The sequence below is a fragment of the Aethalodelphis obliquidens genome, unplaced genomic scaffold, assembly GCF_003676395.1.
Source record: "Aethalodelphis obliquidens isolate GAN/ISIS:26980383/991018 unplaced genomic scaffold, ASM367639v1 scaffold40, whole genome shotgun sequence".
In the NCBI taxonomy this organism is placed as follows: Eukaryota; Metazoa; Chordata; class Mammalia; order Artiodactyla; family Delphinidae; genus Aethalodelphis; species Aethalodelphis obliquidens.
The window spans coordinates 13,100,323-13,110,201 of NW_020837984.1; the positions used below are offsets into that span (position 1 = coordinate 13,100,323).

General features: G+C 39.6%; 1 protein-coding gene across 1 annotated transcript in view; it reads right to left on the reverse strand.

Annotated features, from left to right (window-relative positions):
• Positions 1-9,879, reverse strand: part of PPP3R1 (protein phosphatase 3 regulatory subunit B, alpha) — a 59,088-nt gene that overhangs the window by 43,716 nt on the left and 5,493 nt on the right. The gene's annotated exons all lie outside the window — the stretch shown is intronic.

A 9,879-nucleotide genomic window follows, 5' to 3' on the forward strand; every position in this document is an offset into this window, starting at 1 on the left:
GTTGCCCATCTTTTCATGTGTTTACTGGACATTTGTTTGTCTTCTCTGGAGAAATGTCTATTCAAATCCTTTACCCATTTTTTAGTTGGGCTGTCTTTTTATTGTTTAGTTTTAAGAATTTGTTATATATTCTGGGCAAAAGTATCTTATCAGATCTACAATTTTGGTTATGGTAAACTTGGTACAGAAAATATTTGTGTTAACGAGGCTGACAACACGGGGTGGCAGCTATGTATTGGTGAGGGAAGAGGTACAGTATAACATCAGAAGCCAGATATAATTCTCACTGCCAATGTTCCCATAAAAAATCTGGGACTTTTGTTCCGAGTACCAAATAAAATATTGATGAGGCTGTTTTTAGTACTATAAGGCCTATCCTCTGGTGATGTAAAGTAAGCTAGCCAGCTAATAAAAACTCAGCTGCCTGAATAAGGAATTTGGTCTTTTTTGTGGTATGCAAGAAACATGAAAAACACAACGAGACCTAAGAAAGAACTTGCTATGAGACTTGCAAGAAAGTTTTTCCTTTCTAATAAAGAGAACTTGAGGAAGTGTCCCCTGCTCTTCCTCAGCCAGATGGTAGTGTCAAGTTATGACAGCCCTCTCCTGACACGCAGAGCTGTAAAGTACACTGGACTTATGTCTCTGATGAAACTGATGAACTGCTAAACTACCCTGTAACTGTTTGGCTCTGGGCTTCTTATTCTGTGAAATAATACATTCCTTATTATTTAGGCCACTTTTAGATGGGAGGATACTGTTACTTGTAATCCAAAACATTCTGATACATTTTCTACTTTGTCAATAAGCACATTACTGGATGGACAGAGCTATACAGAAATTAGAATGAAGTGATTATGAAAGCTAGATCTGCCTAGAACACTACATACTAGTTTTCAGTAGTTTGATTTTTAAAAATGTAAACAGTATTTTGCACTTTATCAAACATCTTAGGTACTAACTTACCCAATACCCACCAGAACTCTAAATCAGGCAGTCTGTGGCTATTTTACAGAGATATATATATATATAAAATCCTCCAGTATAGGTCTTCCAATTCTATATCCCATGTGTGTTCTACCACATCATAGTATGTCTCTTAGTATCAAATACAATGCATTAAAAGCAATATAATCAATAAACCATAATGGAAAAGAATATAAAAATAGTATGTCTATACGAGTAGTATAACTGAGTCACTTTGTTGTGCAGCAGAGAGTGGCACAACACTGTAAATCAACTACACTTCAAAAAAAAGCACCATAATCAACAACAAAATGATTGCAGTATTCTTTCAGCACTTAAATAACTGCTTGACATTATACAACTCTATGAGATGAGTAATGTGACTAAAATGAATAATAAAATGTCCAAAGAGCTGCTATATGTTAAGTTTAAACTGGGCAAGCAGAGTGACCAGAAGAAATCTAGCACCTTCTAATAGCTCTACTGAAGCACAGTGTATTAAAAATTTTCCCTCTACATGCCTGACTCAATCTATGCTGTGAAGTCTCTGGGGCTATTTATTTTTTCCTGACATCTCTGCACCTAACACTATGTTTGACATATGTAGTATGTTTGCTAAATTAAGAAATCAAAGATTTAGAGTCTCAGCCCCCCTTTACCAGCTGTTCTAGAATACATCTAGAAAATGTTAAGATAAATCAGTTTAAGTAAACAAAATTAAACGTTCTTTATAAATTTTGAGTGTTATTTATGAAAAAGTTTGCTTACCATTTAACAAATGAAAGTAACACTCACATATAACTGACACTTTACTCAGATCTGTAAAAAGAATCTTAAAGCATAAAAGAGTCCTATAACTTTTAGAATCAACAGCAATTTCCTTTTTGGTAGCTTTCCCGTTGTGCCTCACACACTTGTGCTTTCTAACTGTTTATTCACAGGACTTTCAAAGACCTCCCTATCCCTAGACGACAGATATAACTAATTCAGTTGCGCCTCAGCTTCCCAAGCCACCAGGACAAGTGCCTACCTACCCATCCTGCATTTGCATTTACATTCCATGAGAGATACTACACGGGGAACTGGCTTTACCAAGATGAATAAAAATGCATGCTCTGCCCATGGCTTGGCAGAGGAGGCAATGAAACACAATGAAATATGGGGTGTACTATAACGACTGTTACTTACAAATGGCCACTGATTGCCTGGAGGAGCTGGGAAATGCAACTGGGACAGGATCTTGATGTTTGCCAGACAGAGAAAGCAAGCGGAAGGACATTCAGATGGAAAAAAAAGTACATACAAAGGCACCAATAAGTAAAAAATGATGAGGCACTTGAGAACCAAGTAGTCTGACTTGGTTACAGCATAAGCCTGGCTAGAAATAAGGATCAGAACATGAGTGCCATGAAAAGGAGTTTAAATGTTTAATTCTGAAGATATGTCACTGACTTTTAAATAAGGTAGTGACACTAGATTTCCTTTTCAGAAGAAAACCTTCTGTATGGAAGTACGGCAGTATGGAAGACAGAATGAAGAAGAACTTGGGAGGTAAAAAGAGCAAAGCCTCAAGTAGGCTATAGAAATAGTCCAGGTGAGAAATAAATGAAACTGCAATGATGCCAGTGGCAGCGGGGATAAAGAAGAATTTGACTCAAGAGATATTTGGGGATCTAAATGACAGGACACACTTACCATAACATGATACTTATGTGCCTGAAAAATCTCCATGTTCTTAAAACTACACATTAAAACAAACAGTCGCACATTAAAAATAACATGGCTTAAGGAAAAGAGTTGGAAGCAAGACACTCAAAACCTGTGCAACTCTGTAACCAGAGTATTAACAAAACCAACAAGAATCCTAATAAGCATATTAACATAGTTAAAGATGTGCTAAGTAACTAATAAGCCTGGCACTTTCTAAAGGCACAGCTCAAACAAAGTACAGCTGTCCCTCAGTATTCACAGGGATTGCTTCCAGGACCTGCCACAGACACCAAAGTCCGCAGATGCTCCAGCCCCATAGTCGGCCCTCAGTATCCACGGTTCGCATCTGCAGGTTCAACCAACCCCCACGCTCGCAGTACTGTAGTTATTGAAAACAATTCAAGTGTTAAGTAAGTAGACACACGTAGTTCAAACCCACGTTGTTTGAGGATCAAATGTAATAGAAAAAAGTGTAAAGGGTATTTGAAGCTAAGTTACAGAAACAAAGAAAAAATGCACAAACATCTGGGGGAAATGTGCAATAAATTCTTTCAACACAGATAAATGGCCAAAATCAGTCAAGAGGAAGAATGTGGTATATGGACAGAGTACACAGAACTCTGTTCTTCAGCAGCTTGCTGCTGTCACCTGTGTTGGTGTACTTTAGATCCAGCTGCCACTGCTTACGGCAGCAAGCATTGATATGCTGGGAACGTTGTTAAGTACATTTTCCTCTTTATGGACAGTATGTGAGCCAGACTGGAATGCCTCAAAAGCCCCTCGAGTGAGTGACTAAGCCTCCCACCTCCAAACCAGGTCAGGAGGTGTTCTGTGTCATACTTTTAGTACAGACTGTAACTGATGATTGCTTTAGGTACTAGTGAAGGAGAGTAAAACATATACACCAGGTTTCCAGATAGGAGTGAATGGACAGATACTGTTTCCATTAAGAAAAATTAGGGAATAATGAAGCATGAATATGAAGATAATATAATGCATGTGGTTTTTGTTATGTTGAGTTTGAGGCATCTTACAGACATCCTTATTTAGATAAATATCAAGTAAGCAGTTAGAACTCTGGACTAGAGAAGAAGAGAATGATGTGGGCTGAAACTATGAATCATCAGTACACAGGAGATGATGAAACTTTGAGAATAAACAAAGAATTCATGCATTTACTCAATTCACTCATTCAATAAATATTTATATAATATATACGAGCCTACACTGGCAGTTAGGGGGGTATAAGAGGGAAGAAGACAGCCATGATGCCCACTCCCACAGAACTCACATTATATCATGGGGAGACAGAAAACAGCCAAACACCCATAGAGCTAATTAATCATGTGCTACAAAGACATAAAAGGTACTAAAAGAGTATAACACAGGAACATGGCCTGACCTGGCATGGGGGTGGGAGGCTCAGTCACTTGAGGCACTTTTGAGGCATTCCAAACATAGTCCATGCAAAAGGCTCTGAGAGTAGAATAAACAGATGGAAAAACAAACATAGCATAAAATACTGAATAAACGTAAGGTTTAAGTGGCTATAGTATAGAGAAAGCAGAACATGGTGGAAGAAGCTGAAGTAAACAGCAAGTAGAACGAATGAAGTCTACAGGCTATGCTAAGGATTTAGTCTCTACAATGTATGAGATTTTAAATGGGAAAGTGATACAATCATATTTAAGAGGGCCCTGGACCAAAGCCAGATGAGAGGCAAGCAACAAAGATCAAAAATGGTCAGAGAGGTAGAGGAGCCACTAGCAGAAAACGTTACAAAAGCCAGAAGAGGAGAGAATTTGAAGAGTTCCCTACAAGGCCCAACATAACAAAGAAGTCAAGTAAGAAGAATGAAGAACCGAATACATTTAATGAGAGATTTCCAGACACTCTCTATTGTCACCACTATCTCAGGTGCTGTGATTCCCATTTTACACATGTACTAAACAAGGTCTAGAGTTTATAGCATTTGTTCAAGGTCACTTAGCTAGAAAATGGCAGAACCAGAATCTAAAGTCAAATCTTCCCAACTCCCAACCTCATGCTGATAATTAGAAGAGTACTGCCAACATAGTAAGTTTCAGTGAAATGCAGATGCGTTATCATTCTAGACCAGTGCTATCTAACAGACATTCATGCAATGCTGGAAATCTTCTATATCTGCGCTAATGCAGTAACTACTAGCCATAAGCAGCTACTGAGCACTTGAAACGCAGATATTGTGAAGAACTGAATTCACAATTTCATTTCATTTTAATTAAAGTTTAAATAGCCACATGTAGCTAGCAGCTACTGAACTGGACATCACAGATCTAGACTGTAGAAGACTGAAAAACAGAAAATAAGCAAATACAGATGAGTCAAAAGTATGATGGTAAAGAAAGAATGACAGCTAGACAGGAAGGCAGAGCTGAAGTATACCTGTTCATTCATAAATTCACTATTTGAGAAAGATTACTATAAGCTAGTTTATAATTCATGAAATTCTATTTATTAGGAAAACAGTTGCAACGTGAGCACACACAAAATCACAGATTTCCCTTATTTACCTATTAGCACTTGTTTTTCCTGACATTCTAATTTTTATTAAAGATTACCTTATAAGCAAATAATTAAAGACTGCCTTACAATCTGGCATGCAATAAGCTGGATGCCAGCTTACTGCATGCCTATAATAGGAGGTTGCTTGTGGCACTGCACTCAGGAGCATATGAAAGAAAACCATCCCTGAAACTAGATAAAGTATAAATAAATAAAAGTGCTAACAGACAGCTCTAACAATGCCAATGGTAAAGGTTTGACTCTTTTTGTAGGTGGCTGTGCTTCACACTCTCATCCCTAGGTTTTAAACTGCATACCTAATTCTTTTTTTTTAATTAATAAATGTATGTATGTATGTGTGTATGTATGTATACATGTTTGGCTGCATTGGGCCTTCGCTGTTGCATGCGGGCTTTCGCTAGCTACGGCGAGTGGGGGCTACTCTTCGCTGCAGTGCGCGGGTTCTAGGTGCACGGGCTTCAGTAGTTGTGGCATGCAGCCTCAGTAGTTGTGGCTCGTGGGCTCTAGAGCACAGGCTCAGTAGTTGTGGCGCATGGGCTTAGTTGCTCCGTGGCATGTGGGATCTTCCTGGACCAGGGCTTGAACCTGCGTCCCCTGCATTGGCAGGCGGATTCTTAACCACTGCATCACCAGGGAAGTCCTGCATACCTAATTCTAACATACAAGTAAAAATGAATTCTCTGTATTGTTCACAAAAGTCAAGAGAGACCTGGCTAGAGCACAGTTGAATTTAATAATGCTCCCAGAACACAAGTCAAAGTGCTATCTCATTTACAGAAATGTTTTCTGGGATAGCAATGGGGCTACCACGTGGCCCTCCTGATGATACTGGTAAGAAAGGGCTTTAACTAACAAAACAAAACTCTGAGAAAGTAACCTATAAGAACCTATGACTTGCTGAATTACCTGTACTAAACTTTAAAGGATTTCCTATAGAAATCTTCAAATGTTTTAAATATTTTTATAGTACAAGACTATAAAAACCAAAGACAAACCCAGAAACATTAATTAGTCACATTTCATTTCAAAATTTCATTCCTGCACCAGATCTATACATTAGCTATAATTACTGTCAACCCATGACCACAAAGTGGATATGGGAGTCCAAGGAAAAATCAGGAAAGGGAGAAAGTGAATATGGACTGTTGAATAAAAAGTTTATTTGGAAGGGCAAAAGTGAGGAAGAAATTTTAATCTGGCAAGCTTGAAATAAAATAGATGCTTTCTCCACTACACTTCAGAGATCATTTTCTCCTTTTAATTTAAAAAATTGTTATCCATGTTGTTAATAAGGTGCTAAGTGGAAAAGTAAGTACAAAAAATGTTCTAGTAAAATAGTATTTTCCCTAGAGTAATTTCATAAGAATATTGACATAGTTCAGACCCCAGCTGAAGTACCAACCTCAACCATTATGAAATTGCTAACTAATTTAAAAAATTATGCTGAGTTGTTTTTGACTCAATGGTTACCTTGGAATAAAACTGCCTGTAATCTGTAAACTAGAGCATGACATCATTAAAAATCTCTTTAAGTCTGACCTTTTTAATCTTATTTAATAAAAGCTAAATTACAAAAGATTAATAAATCCATACACTGGCATAGCTTAAAAAAAAAGGATGGGGGAACACACCAAAATAAACTTCTTGGAAGAATATACAAGAAACCTAACAATGATCAACACAAGGAGAATGGATGGCCAGGAAAGACTTTCCACTGTATATCTTTCAGTGTGGTATTATTTTTTAAGCAAATGTATTGTGTGCTTAGAACTTTAAAAAAGTTTTAAGAGTATTAACCTTCAACTAGATGTTCCCCTTACCATAAAACCTGAACTCAGAAAACAGTTCCTTTTAGAACTGTAATTTGATCAGAAATTACTAACGCAAAGACTGACAAAGTATTAAGTATTTTCTTGTTAAAATTCCTGTTTCCTAGATTAATTTCCTAAGTCCTGGGTCCACCTACTATTTAATAAGGTTTACTTAATACCCTGTTAACTGCCTATCAAATCTTTCAAAATCTATACTGTAATCGTTTGTTTTCCATACTCCTCACCCTCAACCTCACCTCATTCACCTCAGTCTCATTCTCAACTTCAGCAGATGATCTTGCCTCAAACTATCCCCAGTTGCTGAGGTGATTTTAGGTCACCTAGTTTGAACTCCATTATTAAAACATACCTGTCGTCATGGCCTACTCTCCTCACCTTGTTTTTTTCCCTCTTTTTTGATGTCCCTCCTTTCCTTTTACCCATCTTCTTTCTACCACTTCTAGGGCTCATTCCACTAATCATCCTCTTCCTCACAGATCCCTCTCCCTGCTTCTCTTCTAACTCTAAAGAATACTGACATTGGGACTATCCTGGTGGCTCAGTGGTTAAGAATCTGCCTGCCAATGCAGGGGACACGGGTTCGAGCCCTGGTCCGGGAAGATCCCACATGCCACGGAGCAACAAAGCCCGTGTGCCACAACTACTGAGCCTGCGCTCTAGAGCCCGCAAGCCACAACTACTGAGTTTGTGTGCCACAGCTACTGAAGCCCATGTGCCTAGAGCCCATGCTCTGCAACAAGAGAAGCCACCGCAATGAGAAGCCCGTGCACCGCAATGAAGAGTAGCCCCCACTCACCACAACTAGAGAAAGCCCGTACGCAGCAACGAAGACCCAACGCAGCCAAAAAATAAAAATAAAAATACTGACATCTATCCTGCAAAGAATTACCTCAACTGTAAACCACTAGAGTTAACTTTTCTTTGTCCATTTTTCCATTAATGTCTCAAAACTGACGCTCACTGCCTCCACTGTCTCATCAGCACTTACTCCTTTATTCTACTTATTTTGTCCACATGTTCCTTCTTCAAACGCTACTTAATTATCTATCATATATCAAGTATTTGGAATATAACAATGAAAAGACAAAGACAAGGCCTCTGCATTCTCAGTTTACATTTCTTTGCAATTTTATTTTCATTACCTAGGGCTTAATTGAAGTTGCTGTCTCAAAGATTATAACCTCTATAATAGTTTTCATTTTTATCTCCTTCTCTCCCATGTTAATGGATGAGAAAAATCTCTCTTCTTGTCTAAGGAGACTCATATACCCTCCTACCTCCCTGGGGCCCTCAAACTATTAAGAATTCCATCTTTTCTCTTTGAGTCTTCAACTGCTCCCTCCTTCCTGGCTTGTTCCCTTAACCCCCAAAATAAATTCTTCCTCAAACCTAAATTTTCTAAATTTCATCATCTCTCCGTAAGTCAAAGCATTAAAGAACAGTCTATACTCAATCTCTGGCCACCCATTTATTACTCAACTCACAGCATCCTGGCTTTCCTTGCTACCAGTACAAAATGGTGTTTTTCTGTACTATTGCCAAAGTCACCAGAACTCTTCTGATCCCTCCAAAAGACACTTTTTTTTTTTTAAAAAAAGGGAACCCTAGTACACTGTTAGCGGGAATGTAAATTGGTACAGTCACTATTTATTTATTTATTTGGTGGCATTGGGTCTTTGTTGCTGCGCGTGGGCTTTCTCTAGTTGCAGAGAGCGGGGGCTACTCTTTGTTGCGGTGCGTGGGCTTCTCATTGCCGTGTCTTCTCTTGTTGCAGAGCATGGGCTCTAGATGCGCGGGCTCTGTAGTTGTGGCACACGGGCTTAGTTGCTCTGCAGCATGTGGGATCTTCCTGGACCAGGGCTCGAATCCATGTCCCCTGCATTGGCAGGCGAATTCTTAACCACTGAGCCACCAGGGAAGTCCCCAAAAGACACTTTTAAGTTCTTCTCTTTCCTGATCTCTGCAAAATCTAGACACTGCTGACTCCTTCAAATATGACATCACTCTGCTAATTTTCCAACTACCTATTTATTCTCAGACAACACTGACAGGTTCCTCATCTCCTACCTGCCTCTTAAATGCAGTGTTCTTTAGGGTTTGTCCTCTTCTCTTATCGTTTTATATTCTTTCTCTATGGGATTTCATTCAGCTTCATGACTTCAATTACTACCTAGAACAAATACACACAACACTCAAATCTTTAATATAAGCCCAGATTTCTCTTCCAGATCCAGACATAGCCAATTACCTGTTGGTCATATCCACCTAGATGACCCATGACTACTTTATTTATTTATTTTATATAAATTTTTTAATTTTTATTTTCGGCTGTGTTGGGTCTCCATTGGTGCACGCGGGCCCTCTCCAGCTGTGGCAAGCGGGGGCCACTCCTCGCCGCGGTGCACGGGCCTCCCACCGCCGCGGCCTCTCCTGCTGCGGAGCACGGGCTCCAGGCGCGCGGGCCTCAGCAGTCATGCCGCACGGGCCTAGCCGCTCCACCGCACGTGGGGCCCTCCCGGACCAGGGCCTGAACCCTTGTCCCCCGCATTGGCAGGTGGACTCCCAATCACTGCGCAACCAGGGAAGTCCCCCCATGACTACTTTAAATTCACCATGTCCAAGGTAGAAATCATCACCACTCCTCCAAATCTACTTCTCCTGTATCTCCTAGACAGAGAATGTGCATTTCTAACAAGGTTCCAGATGATGCTGATGCTGCCAGTTCAGGATCCACATTCTGAGAATCACTGCTCAAACATATGCTGCCCCTTCCTACCTCCAGGCCGTCAGGTTCCCACATTCTGAG